This window comes from Manis javanica, chromosome 3 (assembly GCF_040802235.1).
Source record: "Manis javanica isolate MJ-LG chromosome 3, MJ_LKY, whole genome shotgun sequence".
Lineage (NCBI taxonomy): Eukaryota > Metazoa > Chordata > Mammalia > Pholidota > Manidae > Manis > Manis javanica.
The window spans coordinates 209,009,179-209,027,550 of NC_133158.1; positions in this window are offsets into that span (position 1 = coordinate 209,009,179).

An 18,372-nucleotide genomic window follows, 5' to 3' on the forward strand; every position below is an offset into this window, starting at 1 on the left:
TTAAAATCTTCCAAACGAAAGCATAGACAGAAAATAAGCATAAACTACAGAAAGAATGGACCTTCAGCAATCATGAGATAAAATCAAGTAACCAAACATATGTGTATTTGGGGGGCCAGAAGAAGAAAGAGAGACTAGGGCAAAAAGGTAATTGAATACTATTATCCAAAAGCTTTCAAATTTGAATAAAAAAAGGCAACCCACAAATCCAGGAAGTTCAGTGAACCCCAAGCAGGATAAATGCAAAGAAAACTCCAGGTAGGCACAGCCTGGTTAAACAACTGAAAACCAATGAGGAAAAGGAGCTCATGAAAGCACCAGAGGAAAGCAGATGCGTCATCCACAGGGGAACAAAGACAGCTGACTTCTCATGGCGGGCGGTGGAGTGGAACCTTTGAAGTGCTGAGAGGTGCAGACCGAAATCAAAAGAATGCTAAGGGATATTTTTCAGGCCGTGGTGAAATTAGACCAGTTGGAAATTTGAATATAGAGGAAGATCTGGAACACACTGGAAATGGCAAATCTATGGTTGAATATAAAAGAATTTTTCCTTTTAAAATTCTTTAAGGTACAGTTTACTATTTAAATGAAACGTAATAATAATATTGTATGGGATTTATAAAGTATGAAAAGAGGAAAATATATTTCAACACTATGAAAAAAGGATGAGGGTATAGATTAAGAATTATGTAAGTTCTTGTAAGACAAATGAAAGGTCATTAATTCAAAGACTGTGACAAGTTAGAGATGCATATTGTAATCTCTAAAACAAGCATTACAAAAATAAATTACAAAAGAGTATAGCTAAAAAGCCAACAGAGCAGTGAGAATGGAATACTAAAACTTAGCTGACTAACCCAAGAGATAAGAAAAGAGAAGAAAAGGGACAAAATCAAGAAGGGACAAATAAAATCAATTGTAGCAATTATAGTCTTGAACCTAATCATATTGATAAGTACATTAAAGAAAACACTCCAATTAAAAGGAAAATATTGTCAGACTGGTTAAAGAAGGAAGGCCCAATTATATGTTGTTTACATAAGAGGTGCTTTAAATAAGAAGACACAGGTTAAAAGTAAAGGTTGAGAAAAGATATACCATGCAAATACTAAGAGTAAGAAAGTTGGTTTGACAATATGAGCATCAGATGAAGTAAGCTTAAAGACAAATAGTATTACTAGAGATAAAGAGGGTAATTTCATATAGAGAAAGACATAATCTTGGTGCAACAATGTGAATAAAACTCATTAAGTTATATACTTTAAATGTGAGGATTCTGTGGCAGATAAATTGTGTCTCAATAAAACCATTAAAAAGAAGAGAGGTGACCCAAAAGTTTACTGAAATGATATCATTGCTTAATATACTGTATCACACTCCAAGTGGTTTAGCCACCTTTTCTGCTTTAGTCATGGTATGTGTTGAATTATATCCGTCAAAAGCTTATAGAGTCAAATATTCACCTCTAGAAGCATTCATTCGTCTTTAAGGGATGACCAAGCTGATGTTATGCGTCTATTCATCTATTCTTTTTTTCATTCATCTTATCATCTAAGTTATACTATGTAAGGTACTTAAAGCAGTTTTCTTCATGTATCATGTTCATTTTATTACATATGGTATTTAAAATGGTTTTGTTCATATATCATGTTCATCTTTATACTATGTTTAAAAAGTAACAAAGCATGTTCACCTTAACATATGGTAATATTATAATCTTGATTAATTTTTAAAATTTTTAACATAGAAAAAAAGACATAGTAATCCCAGAGTGTATATATTTAATAACAGTTCCAAAATGTATAAAACAAAAATTGATAGAACTAAAGGAAAAAATACAATTTTATCATTCCAGTTAAATATTTTAATACCCCTCTTTCAGTAATTGCTAAAAGAAGTTAGGAAAAAAAGCAATGAGGGTATGGAAAATGTGAATAATACTATCAACCATATGACCTAATAGATATTTATAGATCAGTACATCCAATAACCACCTAATACACATTTTTTTCAAGTGCACATGGAACTCTCAATAGTAGAACATATTCTCCTATGTATGTTTATGGACATAAAATCACAGAGTGTGTTTTCAGAACTTAACAAAATTAAACTAGAAACCCACAACAATAAACTATCTAGAAAATCAATAAAACTTGTAAATGAGACACCACACATCTTAAAACCCATTTTTAAAGAAAAAGTTAAAGGAGAAATTAGAAAATACTTTGAACTGAATAATAATGAAAACATATCAAAATGGGTGGGATACAACTAAAATAGTTCTTAGAGGGAAATAGGTAGCTCGAATACATACACATATTAGAAATGAAGAACTAGATAAAGTAAAATACCCAAGCTTCTATCATGAGTAATCAGATAAAAAAGAGAACAAGTTAAATTAAAAACAAGTAGAAAAAATAATTAAGATGAAAGCAGGTATCAATATAAAGGGAAAATCCCTGATTTGAAAAGATACATGCACCCCTATGTTTACTGCCACATTATTTACAGTAGCCAAGATACGGAAGCAACCTAAGTGTCCATCAATAGATAAATGGACAAAGAAGATGTGGTACATACACACATGTAATATTATTCGGCCATAAAAAATAAAAAAATCCTGCTATTTGTGACAACATGAGCAGACCTACAGGATATTATGCTCAGTGAAATAAGCCAGGCAGAGAAAGAACAAATACCACATGATTTCACTTATTGTGGAATATAAATACAAAACAAAACAAAATGAACAAAAATAGCAGTAGACACTTAGAAGTGACTGGGGGTTACCACAAGGGAGGGGTTGAGGTGGGTGATGGGGTGAGGGAGATAATGAAACACAAAGTTCTCAGTCATGATATGAGTTGGTGACGGGGATGGTAGTACAGCATGGAGAATATAGGCAATGATTCTGTAACATCTTCCTATGTTGACAGATTGTAACTACACTAGTTGGTGTGAGGATTTAATAATGTGGTTAACTGTTGAACCACTGTGTTGTATACTTGAAACCAAAATAAGATTGTACATCAACTATAAGTCAATTAAAGAAACAGTAGAGTGAATAAAGCCAAAAGTTAGCTTTTGGAAAGATTGATAAAACTGATGAACTTTTACCTCACTGATGTAGAAAAATATCAGGAATTTAAAAATGCAATATCTTTATAGATCCTATAGGTGTCAAAAAGATAATAAAGAGTTACTATATACCACTGTATGTCAAAAATTGTGATGACTTAGATGAGATTGATAAATCCTTAGAACCAGAATTTTCCACAAAGAAAGTTATAGGGACAGATGGTTTTACTGGTAAATTCTGTAAATACTTGAGAAAAATATTGTCAATCCTATCCAATCTCTTCCCTAAAATAGAGGAGGAAACAATTCCCAACTCTTATTGAATCCAAGATTATCCTAATATCAATTTCAAACAAGACACAAGAATGAAAATTCCAGGTCCAATATGACCCGTGATACAGATGGATGAATACTTAAAAAACTGTTAGCGAATCAAACCTATAGCATGTATATAAAGGATAAGGCAATTTGATAATGGAAATTATCTCACAAATGTTACTTTGGTTCATCTCTAAAATAAAATCTTTGGGTGCACAATTTACCACATTAGCACAATGTAGGGAAAAAAAATCACATAATAATTTCAATGCAGAAAAGCACCCATTCATGATAAATACTCTCAGAAACATAGAGAAGGGAAGAAATGTCCTCCACCTGATAAAGGGCATCTATGAAATCTATGAAAAGCCTCTCTCTCTATCATCATACTTCATGTTGTATTGAGGGTTTTTACCCCTCAATACAGGACGTATGATCCACTACGTCTGCTCAACAGTGTTCTGAAGGTTCTAGCTGTGCATTAAGACATGAAATAGAAATACACAGCATGCACATCAGAACAGAAGAGATAAAAAATATTTGTCTATGAAGAAAATAAGCAAAGAAACTACATGAAAATAATACAATTAATGAATTTAGTACATTCTCAAGATATAAATTAATATATGAAAATTGTCTTTTTCATATACTAGCAACAAACATTTGGAGGACGGAATATTTTTTAAAATCACTTCCAGTAGCATGGAAGAAAGCATAATACTTAAGACTGAATTTAATTAAGATGCTACCAAACTTCCTTACTGAAAACTAAAAAAAAATTGCAGACAAACAGGAAGAAACTCAAATGAATGGAGAACTATACTACACTGATGAATTGGAAGATTAATTCTGTTAAGATTTAATGTCTTTCCAAATTGATCTATAGATTCCTCATAATTCCAATAAAGTCTTAAGAATATTTTTATGTAAAAGTGGGCAATCTGAATCTAAAATTTATGTGGAAATGTAAAAGACCTGAACAAGCCAAAATAACTTTGAAAAAGAACAAAGTATAAAGCTGGAAGATTTACACACCTGATTTTAAGAGCTACTATAAAGCTACAGTAATCACAACAGTGTGGTATTGATATGAGGACATAGATCAATGGAACTGAATAGAGTGCAAAAATGGGTCCATGCATGTACAGCAATTGATTTCTGACAAAGTTTCCAGGTTAATTCAATGAGGAAAATACAGTCTTTTCAACAAATTATATTGGATCAATTGGATACCCACATAAAAAAAAATTGAACTTTGATGTCTACTTCACACAATACACAAAATTGATTCAAGGTAGTCTATAGACCTAAACATAAAAATGAAACCTATAAACTTCTAGAAAAAAAATCTTTCTGACCTTGAGACAGGCAAGGTTCTATTAGACATAACGCAAAAGCAATGACCATGAAAGAAAAATTGATAAATTGGACTTCATCAAAATTCAAACATTTTCTAAAATGTGCTGGAGTGTTTAAGGGTCACAATTTTCTCTCATCCTAATAGGTTCCCTTCCTCCCCCCAACCTTTGCAATGTGACTTTGCCATTCCTCACATCCAGAGACAGAGACTTTGTCTCAGTTCTTTGAATACAGGCTGGTCTGTGACTTGCACAGGCCAAGGGAATGCGGTGGCAGTAATGTTTTGCAAGTTCCGGAGGCCAGGTCTCAAGCCTTACAGTTTCCGCCTTTGCTCTCCCCAACACCGCTGGCAAGGCCAGCAGGCAGGCTGGCCTCCTGGAGGAGAAGGAGCCATGAGGAGGAGACCCAGAGTTCCCCAGCAATAGCCAGGGCCAGCTTCCACACACGTGAGTCTTCCAGCCCAGGTGACCCTCCAGCTGAACCAAGCCTCATGAATGATCCCAGACTGAAGCAGCAGAAGAGATGCTCAGATGAACCGTGGACCTGTGGGAAATAATCATCCTTCTTTAAAGCCACAGAATTTTGGGGTGCTTTTGTTATACCACAAAGGCTAAATGAAAGGGAAATTGCTACCTGTAGGTAGGGTGCTGTGTAACAAAAACCTAAAACACGTGCCATTGACTTGGGGAGGAGGTGGCAGATGGGGGAAGGGACGATGTAGAAAGATCCCAGGAAAGTCCTACTGAAGGCTGGAGAAAGATCCAGGTTATGTAATAGTGGAAAGATGGGCAAATTATTATCTGAAGAGATTTCTGGAGGCTAGAAATGTATTGCATTACCTTGTGGGTGTAGATAAGATTTCCAGGCAGAACGCTGAAAATATCAATTTCATTTTTTAGCTATATGTGATAGGACACATGTGAAATAAATGAGAAAGTGTTTTTCAAGAAGAAATTAAGACATGTTTTTGGTTCAGTAAGGGAAAATAAAACCAACTTGGAAAATAAAACTATTTCTTATTCCCAATCTCTCTCAGCAAAAAGTCTTAAAGTAGGAAGTCATTTTAGGGTAAAGATCAAATTAAGTGTGTGACTAGAAGAGGTTTTTAAGAACATAAAGTGGTACCTAGAAGACCCACTGATCTTGACAAAGGACTTCTAAGAATCATGAGAATCTTGTCACCACAGCAGACCCACACATGGCCCAAAATAGAAGGAGGCCTCTCCTGCAATTACAGATACAGTTTGGGGGCATTTAATGAATCCCAATCAAAATTATAGGAAAGTCATAATTTTGAAGAGTAGTATTAGAAGGAACACCACCAACTGTTCCGGTAATGGTTCTTCCACTTCTTGCATTGACTATTTTGCCTCTTCTAAAGGGACTTTTGCAGGTCAGGTGACAGTCATTGCCCTCTTGATGAAATCGGCTTTTTATGTTTAACTTGTTCCCCTTGAATATTTTGGGGGTACTCACCGTTGCTTGCTTCCATTTTCTTGAAACTCTGTTCTCAGTCTGATCCTGCCCAGCCCTTCCTCTCCTGTCTTCTCTGACCCCTTTATGAGTTTTCTTCCCCTTGCTTACTAAACACACTTCGTTTTGGGCCATCTTTTCTTCGTTCTCTGTATTCATTTCTAGGGTCATCTCATATTAATCCAGTGAATTAAGCTATCACTTCTATATGGAAATGTAAGTTTATGTCTTCACACCTGGCCGTCATTTCAAGACTCCGGTTCTACCATTCCAACTGCTTTGAGATCAATGTCTGCCCTTCGAAGCCCAACTCATTTTTCAAGCAAAGTGTGAAGTTTACCATTTTATCTCCAGAACCTAGCACAGTGCCAGGCATGGTGTCTGACATATAGTGACTGTGGAATTTGGTGATTTATGAATGTTATGGGTGGTTAGGTGGTAAGTACAAGGATGATCACCAAGTTATTATTTTGGTAACTGCAGAGATGATGGTTCACTAAGATAGGGAATGGAGAAAGAAGAGGATGTGGGAGAGGGGGAAGAAAAAAAAAGAATTACCTGTGATTTTCAGCATGTTGAGTTTGAGATTCCAACTGTGTACTGATGCCAGGGTAAACATCCTAAAACACAGTCATCACGACATGACTTCCTTCAAAAACCTTCAGTGTTTCCTCGCTGTTGACCAGATTGGTGTCAAATACTCTATCCTGGAAGTTAAGATCATCTGCAGGCTGGCCACTACTTAGCTTTCCAAGTGATCTCAGATCTTTCCCTTTTACCAAACATCTGCTTTTCATCTCCTGGGCATGCATAAGACAGTCCCACCTACTGAGCCACTCCTTCCATCTGGAATGCACTCCCTCTCCAACCTTCCAATTGAAACCCTATCCAGGCTTTAAGAATACACTCAAATAGCATTTTACGCAATTAGAATTGTTTCTCCTATTACCACAGACAGAAAGACTTGCACCTCTAAGGACTTATCAATCTTGTTATATGCACTGATCACGTAACATTCCTTCTTACGTGTGTTGTAGCTATTCTCATATATGTTTAATGACACCAATGAGATTTAGAGATTTAAGAGGGTAGAGATTGGGTTTCATTTTTATATTTTCAGTCCTTCCAAGTACCTAGCCCATCGTGTGACATATAATAAATGCTTAACAGCAAATAATTATAAAATGAAAACTAGAATAGAGAAGGATGAATAATTGAGGGCAAGAAGGAATGAATGGATGAAGTAGTTGAGAAAAACGGTTCCCCAGTTGCTTTTACATACATTCCCTTCAGCAAGTCTTCAATAACTAGACTGAATGTGCCAACGCTGAATGAGTCATATGTTCAAGAGAAAATTAAGAGGCTAAGAAAACAGCATGTCTGAAGGACTATCAAAGTTTGGGCTAATTGATCCACAGCTTGGAGTTTGTGGCTGTTGGTGCCAGGTAAAACTCCCGTGCCAATTAGTAGAAGAGACAGTAAAAATAGAAGCCAAGTGAAATGTTTATACTTCTCCAGGCTCACTATGTATAAATTATTAATGTTTTCCTGATACTACATTTTCCCTGAATATATTTGAATGTGAATACATTCATGGAAGCAGAAAATACAATTAGATTTCCATTACTCCAGTGTAATTTATAAAACTAATATTTATTACATATTCTTGATTACAAAGTAAATACATGTTCATTGTAGAAAATTGGCAAAATACAGAGAAGCACAAAGATTAAATTAAAATCCCTTATAAGCTCTTTCCTGTAGTATAAATCTGTTAATATATTAGTATATATTATTTTAGGGTTTTTTTCTAAGCATCTTCTAATTTGCTTTCTCTCTTAATATACTTAGAATATGTTCTGTGTGGTTAAATATTCTTAACAGCGTAACTTCAAGAATGATTGTCACATGCTCCATTAATACCTGCACATCCTGTAGCCAATTTGTTATTGTGGGACAGTTACCCACAATTTTTGAATGTTTTGAATATTTCATAATTATATGTAACTACCTCTGTGATCAGCATCCTTATACGCAAATTTAGCACCTCTATCATTATATCTTGGTTAATTCTAGTTGTGGTTTACTGGGTCAAAGAGTGTGCAGTCTTACTTTTTCACACATATAGCCAGGTTTTTTTAAAAAGAAATTTATACTCTCATCAACACTGTGTGAAATTTTCTATTTCCCTATGTCCCCTTCACCAGTTTTACAGGTGAACAGTTGTATCTCATTGTTGTTTAACTTCCATTTATCTCAGGACTGGTTTGTTAAATTTCCTCCCTATCTTAAATGAGCATTTTTTATTCTTTTGCCACTTGATGGTTTATATCCTCTGTCCTTTTTTTGTATTGATCTTTGTTAGAGCTATTTATATACTAAAGATATAAATATTTTGTCATATATAGTAATAAAATTTCCCAGGAGTTATATGTTTGTGGACTTCATTTAAGTGACTTTTTAACCATACAGAAAGCTTCCATCTAGTTCATGGTGTCAGATACATTCTTTCCTTTCTGAATTCTGCCTTTCCATGTGTACAGATTAATGTATTTTGCTTGTTTTTTTATCTCATTTTTAATACTTAAACCTTTCATATCAACCCATAGCTTATATTAAGACGTTTTAACGTGGGATTGTGATTTCATTTTCCCCCCAAATAACTACGTAGCCCTCCTAGTACTATTACTGAATAATTATTTTCTCTGAAAATTTTGAAACACCATCTTTATCATATATTAAATTCTCACACATAGCATTGTCTACTCTAGGTCTACTGTAATTTATTTCATTTATCTGTTCATCTACTCTGAGAGGACACCTTTCATTATTGTAGAATTATAATGCATATAAATATTTACTAATGTAATTCCACCTTTATTATTCTTTTTTTAAAGAGGATTTATTGGCTCTCCTCATCTATTTATTTTTCCAGATAAACTTGTAAATGATTTACTCAAGTTCCAAAAAAGTCCTTTCAGGATTTGATTGGAATCTCATTAAGGTTTGTACATTAAATAACAGTGAACAAACAACTTGCCAATTCCCTATCTACCCATCTAGAAACATGATTTTATTTCAATGGTTCTTTAGTCAAGTTTTCTTATGCATCAAGCAATTTTCTTATTGCATTTATGTCTAGGAATCACATTTTCTTATTGCTATCATGGGCAGAATCTTAATTCCTTATATATTCTAACAGAATATTGCTAGCATATTGTATATTTATCTTGTAACTTGGCATTTAGTGAACTACGTAATAAGTCAGCATGAGGCTGCACTGAACTCTACTCTTGAACTTTTTTCTTGTTGGGATGTTTTCTCAAAGAGTTTTTCCAAAAAGGTGTTTGTAACAAACATTTTTTTATGCATGAACATATCTTTATTCCACACATATTTAAATGATGGTTGCTGTGTGTATGAAATGATAGGGTCTAAAATGATTCAGCATTTTGAAAATATTTCTCCACTGGCATCTGCCTTGGGTGCTATGGCTAAGGGGTCTGATGTCAATCAAACTGACTCCTATAGATAAACTGCTGCTTTGTTCTGGAAGCTTTGGGGAATACTTCTTTGGTTTTGATGTTTTTAGGTTTTATAATTTAAGATGTGTGTGCTCAGTGTGTGGTGTTTTTATAATTACTCTGCACTTCTTTTTAATCAGAAGGTTATATTTTTTGAAATATGGAAAATTCAGTTATTCACTTAATGATTTCCTCTCAACTGTTTTTTGTGTTTTTCTCTTCTAGCATTTCCAAATTTATTTTATGTTTATGTTTTCTTAATACATTCTTGATGTCTTCTGGGAGAGTTCTTTAATATGATTTTCTTAAAATGATTGCATATTGCCATTCAAGCTATCATGTGAACTCTTTCCATTTTATTTCTCATACTTAGTATGTCCAAATAATTTTTCTTTGTGCCTTCTTTCTCCTGCAGTGTTGAACATGTCCCTCTCTTCTGTTCCTCTTTTTTGTTTTGAACAACTTCCGTTATCTCACTGACAATAATTAATTCATTTATTTTAAATTCTTGCTCTGTTCCACCACGTTCTCCTTGTCTAGGTTGCATTCCTTTTTTATAAAAGTTGTGAAGATGTCTTGTCATTGTATCTTGTGACCTCACAATCTCCTGGAGGTTTTGTTCCGACCTCCTTGGTTCATGATTAAAGCTCATATCTCAGCTTGTGCCCACTCCCGATGAGGAAATGCTTTGTCTCTGGTGTCTCTAGCTTTGCCCTGGCTAAGCCTTCTCAGGGGTCTGATCGCCTAGCTACTGAAATGTGGGCAGGTGTTGGAGGGAGAATACTCAGGGATGAGCCATAGTTGTCTTTGTTTTCCAGCTTTATTCAACTATAATTGACAAATAAACATTATATATTTAAGGTAGACAATGTGATGCTTTGATATACTTGCATGGTGTGAAACAATTACCACCATCAATGAACACATCCATCACCTCACATAATATGATTTTATTTGATAGGGGGTGTAATGAGAACACTTACGATCCACTCTCTTAGCATATTTCAATGGCATATTATTCAGCCTTTAAAAAAGAAGGAAATCCTTCCATTTGCTACGCATGGATGAAACTGGAGGACATTATGCTGAATGAAAGAAGCCAGACACAGAAAGACAAATACTGCATAATCTCAGTTATGTGGAATCTACAAAAATCAAACTCATAAAAGCAGAGAATAGAATGCTGGCAGGAGCTGGGGGTGGGGGAAATGGGGAAGTGCTGGTCAAAGCACACAAAGTTTCAGGTACCCAGGATAGTAAGCTCTGGGGATGTAATGTGCAACAAGCCATAGTTATTAACTGCAGTCTGCTCCAAGCAAGTTGATGCATTACCTTGATTTTAACTTATTCCCTCTTTATTAGGGCTAGTGCTTGATGGATACTGCCATGTTTGTTGTTATATATGATGTGATGTATGACATTCTGCCTTGCAGAGGTTAAGAGACTAACACTGGAGAGAAAAAAGACACACTGAGCACTTCTCTAGTCCTATCTGGGATACTCAGCTCTATATGTTAATTTCCTATTCCTATCCTACAGGCCTGGACCACATATTGTATCTGTGGAGTTTCTAGCAGCTTTTTAAAAAATGTTAACTACTCTGATTCATCAATCTTCTAGCTTCTATAGCATACATATTCAAAAGAGGAGGCCAGCAACAATTTCTAGTGCTTTTATACTGCCTGCTATGAATTCTGTGTTTATCTTTTATCCAATATTCTTTGTGTCTTTTAGTAATTGTATTAGATTGTCTGTTGATTAGCTATTCTATATAGATTATATTTTCTAGAAATGTTAGTGATGTATCTCCCTTTGCAATTATTAAATTTCCTTTTTTTCATTTTTTGGTGATATTTATCTTATTTGTTAGTATCTCCAGAACAATATTAACAGTCGAGTTGATACTGAGAATCATTGTCTAGCTCTTGACTTTAATAAGAATAATACTCACTTTAGGTTTTGCATAGGTGTCTTTATCAGGTTAAGCAAGTTTCCTTTATCTGTAGTTTAAAAACTAGGAGTTTGTATTTGTTTCAAATTATGAATGCTGTTGAGTTTTGTCAAATACTTTATCTGCATTTATTGTGATGATCATACGGTTTTTCTCTTTTTTCCCCCTCTTCTTTCCTTGACTTTTAAAAATTCTTTTCTTCTCCTGGTTGCTCCTACATTAATTTGTTAATGTGGCAGGAATAAATTAATGGATTCTTCTGATATTGAAACATCCTTGCATTCTTGGAATAACAAATATTTGGATTTCACTTGCTAGTAGTTTGAATATGATCAGATTAATTTTTACAAATCCAATCACTTAAAAAAATGGCATCTCATTTTGTCTTGATTTAAATTTTCCTTAGTACTAGTATGGTTGTACATCTCTTTGCATTTTTATTAGCCATATGATTTCCTCTTCTGTGGAAGTCAGAAAATCTTTTTGTTTCCCAATTGAGTTGTTTCTTTCTTCCTTACTAACTTGTTAAAGTTTCCAAACATATTCTCAATTCAAGTGTTTTGTTGGTTATTTGCGTATTTTCCACCAGTTTGTAGTTTGATTTTTTCATGTCTTTAAAGTGTCTTTTTTTGAGCAGGTGTGTTAACAATCTTAATCAAATTTTAAAATCTTAAGTTGAATCTATAAACCTTTTCTTTCTAAAGTTGGTGCTTAGTTTATTATTTAAGAAATCCTGCCCTACCACAAGGCTAGAAAGACATTTACCTGTACTTGTTGCTAAAATTTTCTTTGTTTGTGACCCAGTTTCTCCACTTTTTAATTTTTTTCCAATTTTATCAAAAAATAATTGACATACATCACTAAGTTTAAGGTGTAGAGCATGATGGTTTGTTCTACAGATATTATAAAATAATAACTAAGATGGTTTCACTTAACATGCATCCTCTCGTGTAGATATAAAAGAAAAGAAAAATTTATTCTTGTGATGAGAACTCTTAGGACCTAGTGTCTCAACAGCTCATATATCTTGTAGAGCAGGCTTAGCAATAGTCATTGTGTTGTACATTACATCCCTAGTATTTATTTATCTTACAACTGGAAACTTGTATCTTTTGACCATCTTTATCCAATTCCCCTCCCCCAACCCTCTGCCTCTGAAAATAAAAATCTCTCTTTTTCTATGAGTTTGGTGAGGTTTTTTTGTTTTTTTTTCTCTCTAAAGTCCACAGTACAGTATGGAAAGGGGGAAAATATCTTTACAATGGAGAAATCTGACAAAATCACCCACAACCAGATGATCAAGGTCAACATCAGAAGCGATATGTCGTGTTGATAGCATGTACCCTTCAGAAGATATGTTGAGAATTCCTCTCCCAAACCCAATACCCTAATCTAGTTCCTGGCAAGTAAGAAATTAAAACATCAGGCAAACGTAAATTGCAGCTTATAAAACTCCTGACCAGTACTTCTCAAAACTGTCAAGATCATGAACAAGGAAAGCATCATAAATGGTCACTCATCCAGAGGAGCCTAAGAAAATATGACAAAATGTAATGTGGTATTCCCAGATGGGATCCTGGGACAGAAAAAGGACATTAAGTAAAAAATTAAGAAAATCTGAATAAATCATGGGAATATGTAGAATACTCCAGCAATACAAAAACAGATATTTTACTTAGTCTAGTGATGGTGGGAGAAGGCTTCTTTGGCAAAGCAATCTATAAACTCAAACCTGAAAGGTGAATAAAAGCCAGCACAGCATGGGTTCTGAGTTGAGAGAAAGCTGTGGCATGTTCTGGGCAAAGGGGTAGCAGATGGGATGACCCATAGGCGGAAAAAAGCACGTTCCAGTGAAGAAAAGTAAACAAGTCTAGTATCTTAAGTCCATCAATCCATTTCCCCTGCAGAAAAGCTCTTGAAGAGGCTGTGATGAGTCCTGCTTTACAGATGAGGACTAAGAATCTTGTTCCCAACGGCACACCACTGAGGGAATGGGGACCGTGTTCCTGCTGGCTGATTGGTGGTTCAAACAGAATCGGGAGCCCAGCCCATCAGACTGTACAACCTATGTCCTTTCCTCTTATGCTACTTTCCAATGCCTGAAAACCCTATAGAAGTAGGCTGTGGTCAGGCAGTTTCTCACTTCTGAAATGAGCAAAACTGAGTTTGCGAGGACTTGACATGCAGATCGGCAGGGATTCTGGGAATGGCCGGCCACAGCACCACTAGTTCCCACTACGCGGCTCTCACAAGAAGCATTCTCTTACTGGCCAGGAACTAGAGCCCTCACAGGTCAAATTCCAACCTGTGAACTCAAGGGGAATTATGTATCATGAAAATATGGCCTGGGAGCTGCAACCAAAAAAAAAAAAAATTGCCTGTTAAGAGAATGAGAATTGTAGTAGTCATAGAAAGGATGGAGTTGGAGACAGGCTATACTCGGGTGGGGAAGGGGTAGACAGGGGGAAGAATTCAGCCTCCACTCGGAAGGTGCCACCATGAAGTCAACAGTCGGCCAACATCGTTAGTTTAAAGGGCTCCACCCCAACTCCACCTCCCGCCCCCTTCCTCCTCCTCCATCACTGCCACTTTAACAAGCTGTTAAAAAGCCAGCAGGAACCATCCAATCCTGGCACTTACCTGAAGAGTCTCAGGGGTGTTCTCACCAGCCAAGCCCAGGAACAGAGCAACATTTGCCGAGTAGGGTGGAATACCTTAGGCAGAACACAAACTCAAGTGCTAGACTGAAGCATTGCAGCACTGGCAACAAAGGGTGTGATATCAGAGTCCTTAAGAGGCCAAAAAGATAGCCCCCAAACATTTTAGAATTCCCAAAGCAATGCAAAAAAGCATTCAGTGGAGGCTGAGAGTTAGGCAAACTAATCAGTAGATCAACTGGTTTTAATCTAAAGATCTGTGGCTACGTTTACTAAAGAAAAGGGATGGCAAATATAATAATGTCCATTATTATTGGCCAAAAGAATGTGAGGCTGGGAATGGAGCAGGGAAAAGCTGGTGCTCTCTTTTGACCCTCTGTCACAGTTCCCAGGTGAAGCCCTTCATGAGTAATGCTTAGGTTCAGCACTGTGACATCTTTTGTGTGCCTGTGAGCCCTTCTACTCAGGCCCTGGAAGTAGGTCTGATCTGTCCTGGGTCCCGCCCACCTAGAGGATGGCCTTTGCACAGACTGACCGGTTGTGTGTGTGGTCGTTTGATAAATGGCCAGAATTGTCTCTAGGGTGCATTATGGTGCAGGGATCCAGGTTTGGGCCACGCCTAGTAACTCCTAATTAGCAAGAGAGACTCAGTATTACCACACAGATGGAGTTGAGCATGTTGTTCTCTTTCCAAGCAAACTTGAATCAAAGGGAGGTGTGGTAGAGATTCAGAACTTTGAAGCTGGAAGCAATTGACATTTGGATCCTGGAGGAGGAAGGGGAAGTATTTGTGGCTGGGTGTTTACATTGGCTCAGATAACAGAGCTCCAACAGTTGTGGCCTTACTTTCTCATCATCACGCCCTTCTGCATCAACTGCTCTGAGCTGGCTAAGTGGGGTGCTAGGGACATTGTTCACCAGCTGACCTTTGTCCTGGCTGTTTCTATCACAAGCACCATTAGCTGTCCTGTAGCTCAGGATATTAAATGTCAGGAGTGGGGGTAGGGTGAGAGTTCACCAGGTCAGCCCATTGCTCTGACTCTGAGTGTAGCACACCATTGACCATTTGCCAAGAAGTTCTGTACAGCACCGTGGAATGACTCTAAATTATTAACACAGAATGGGGCTACATGGGGACAAATATATGAGGTATGTATGTTAAAAACTACGTATTCTTTTACCAAAAAACATACTAGAAGATAACACTTTTGGGTGAGTACTGCTGACCTCACTGTACTTTTTCACTGAGGCCAGCTGCACACTGACACCATCTTGATCCTAACACATTTACTGTTGGAACTCATCTTTGGAAATGATCTTGGGGGACTTGTTGTATTCCTCTGCACATCATCCATGGTGGGTCTTCATTCTTGAAGGATGTATTGGACTTGAGGGAAGCCAAAAGTCATAATGACCCCACCCTAGAATGGTAGGTGATATGACAGGGAGTGATTTTTTTTGGTGAAAGTAATTATAAAGTCTTTTTTCCCCCTGTCTAGTATCATCTGTCTGACTGACATCATAGAGTTTAAGATTTTTAGTTTGGGAAGATATAGGAGAAATAACATAAGACATTCCGAGAGAACTTGATGCTGAATGATGTTTGGACAATTAAACTCAGTTCTGAATTTGGAGTATCAGTATCATGTATTCAGGTACTGTTAAAAAAGAATGGTTTTTTAAGCCAATAAAATTAGTAATACTAACAGTTGTGCAATGCTTTTAATTTTTCAGAGGGCCTTAGACCATATTTAGTGGTTTCCAAGTTGCAATAAGGCAATACTTGACTGCAGTGATTTTTAACCCCTTCAGGTATAAAGAGAGAGACTTAAACTAATACTTGAAGTACTTCCTTGGTACCCTGTCTGTTTGAGGACTGATGAAGAAACTGTTGATATTTTTTTTATATACTATCATATTTTATGGTAAAGCAGTTTAGATCTGGGCTCTAAAGCCAGCCTGCCTGGGCTCAAATCTTATCGCCATTGCTTACTTAGCTCAAATTAGCCTCTTGGCAACTCAGTTTTCTTATTTGTAAAATGGGAATAACAGTAGTACCTCATAGGATTTTTTTGAGTACCATGAATTTAAGATATATACATTCCACATAGTAAGCCCTTATTGAGTATTAATTATAACTGTTGTCAACATTATTATTTCCCAACCACACTATAAAATATAAAATATAAAATATAAAATAGTCTGAATTCCAACTTCTCCACATCCTTCAATGTTTGTTTTGGGTTTTTGAATAGTAGCCACTCTAATGGCTGAGAGGTGGTATCATTGTGTTTTTTATTTGGATTTCACTAATGACTAGTGATGCTGAACATATTTTCATGTGCTTGTTGACTATTTGTATATCTTCTATGGAGAAATATCTATTCAGGTCCTTTATCCATTTAAAAAAAATCATCTGATTTTTTTGTTGCTGAGTTATAGGAGTTCTTTATATATTCTGAGTATTAACACTTTATTAGATGCATGATATGCAAATATTTTCTCCCATTCTGTATGTAGGTTGCCTTTATACTGTTGATTGCGCCCCTTGATGCACAAAAGTTTTTAAGTTTGATATAATCCCATGTCTGTTTTTGCTTGTGTTGCCTGTGTTTTTTTGTGTCATATCCAAGAAATCATTGCCAAATTCAATGTTATGAAGATATTTTCTTCTAAGAGTTTTACAGGTTTCGGTCTTACATGTAGGTCTTTAATCCACTTTGAGTAAATTTTGGTATATGTTTCAAGTTCATTCTTTTACACGTGGATATCCTGTTTTCCAACATCATCTGTTAAAGAGACTAGCCTTTCCCAAGGGAATGGTTTTGGAATCCATAAGATCATTTGACCATATATGCAAGGATTTCTTTCTGGACTCCCTGTATCTCACTGATAAAGATCACTGTCTTTATGCCTGTACTACGCTGTTTTGATTACTGTAGACTTGTAATACATTTTGAAATCAGGAAGTTTGAGACCTCCAACTTTGTTCTTTTTTCAAGATTGTTTGGCTATTCAGGTTTCCTTGAGATTCCATATGAATTTTAGGATAGGTTTTTTTTTTCATACCTCAAAAAACTATGCCACTGGCATTTTGATATGGATTGCATTATATTTATAGATCACTTTGGGTAGTACTGGCAGCTTAACAATATTAAGTCTTCCATATGAATGTGTAATGTCTTTTCATTTATTCGTATCTACTTTTTTTTAGCAATATTTTATAGTTTTCAGTATATAGGCCTTTCACATTATTAGTTAAGTTTATTCCTAATTATTCTGTTCTTTTTTATGTTATTGAAATGCAGTTGTTTTCTTAATTTCTTTTTTGGATTGTTCATTATGAGTGTATAGAAATGCAACTGATTTTTGTATGTTCTTTTTGTATCCTGCCACTTCATTTAATTGTTTATCAGTTCTAACAGTTTATGTGTGTGTGTGTGTGTGTGTGTGTATAATCCTCAGAGTTTTCTACATATAAGATCATCTCATCTGCAAACAAAGATAATTTTACTTCTTCCTTTCCAGAGAGGATCCTTTTCTTGTCTGATTGCTCTGACAGGGACTTCTAGTACTGTGTGAATAGAAGTGACATCTTTTTGTCTTGTTCTTAGAGGAAAAGCTTTCAGATTTTCGCTGTTGAATACATTAGCTGTGTTCCTTCTATTCCTAGTTCATTGACTGTTTATATCATATAAAGAATTGGATTTTGTCAAATGCTTTCTCTGCATCAATTGAGATGATCATATCATTTTCTTCCCTTCATTCTGTTAAGTTGGTTGACATATTACATTGGTTGATTTTCAAATGTGGAACCATCTTTGCATTCCATTAATAAATCTCACTTGGTCGTGACTATGATCCTTTTAATGTGTCTTAATGTTGAAGAATGGGGTGGAATGGGGTGGAATGTGACACAATAGAGGGTACTGGAAGGGTGTGCAGTGGAATGGGGCATTATTTGAGGGAATGGAACGCTATGGAACATAATGGAATGTTTGGGAGAGCAAGT